The sequence below is a fragment of the Brassica oleracea genome, chromosome C9, assembly GCF_000695525.1.
Source record: "Brassica oleracea var. oleracea cultivar TO1000 chromosome C9, BOL, whole genome shotgun sequence".
Taxonomy (NCBI): Eukaryota; Viridiplantae; Streptophyta; class Magnoliopsida; order Brassicales; family Brassicaceae; genus Brassica; species Brassica oleracea.
The window spans coordinates 23,989,396-23,989,851 of NC_027756.1; positions in this window are offsets into that span (position 1 = coordinate 23,989,396).

The window sequence follows — 456 nt, forward strand, 5'->3', positions numbered from 1 at the left end:
GGTGTCGCATTAGGAGGTCGCTCCGAGAGTGGTGTGGGATGCGAGCGACCTCGGTGCGTCGCTCTGGGCAAGTCGCTCTGGGCTTCCAACGGGATGAGTATGGCGAGCGACTTCACGGGGTCGCTCCAGCTAGGTCGCTCCGAGAGGTGCTTTGGATCGACCTCATGACGTCGCTGCGGAACCTCGCTCCCATCCTCTGCTCGTCCAATGATCACCTATTTCACCTCCTTTGAGCTCCAAATGCATCCAAATGTCCCCAAGAACTCCATGTGGCACTCCAACACCTGATAAAGACTCATGTATGCAAAATGTAACCTAAACATGGCTAAATCCTAGTCTATATGATCAAAATGCACATGGACGAATGGATAAGATAATGGAAATATGCAAGATATCAACCGTCTGTGAAGACAAGAATGTCATATGCAAAGCTTAAATGGGTCAGCTTAACAGCCT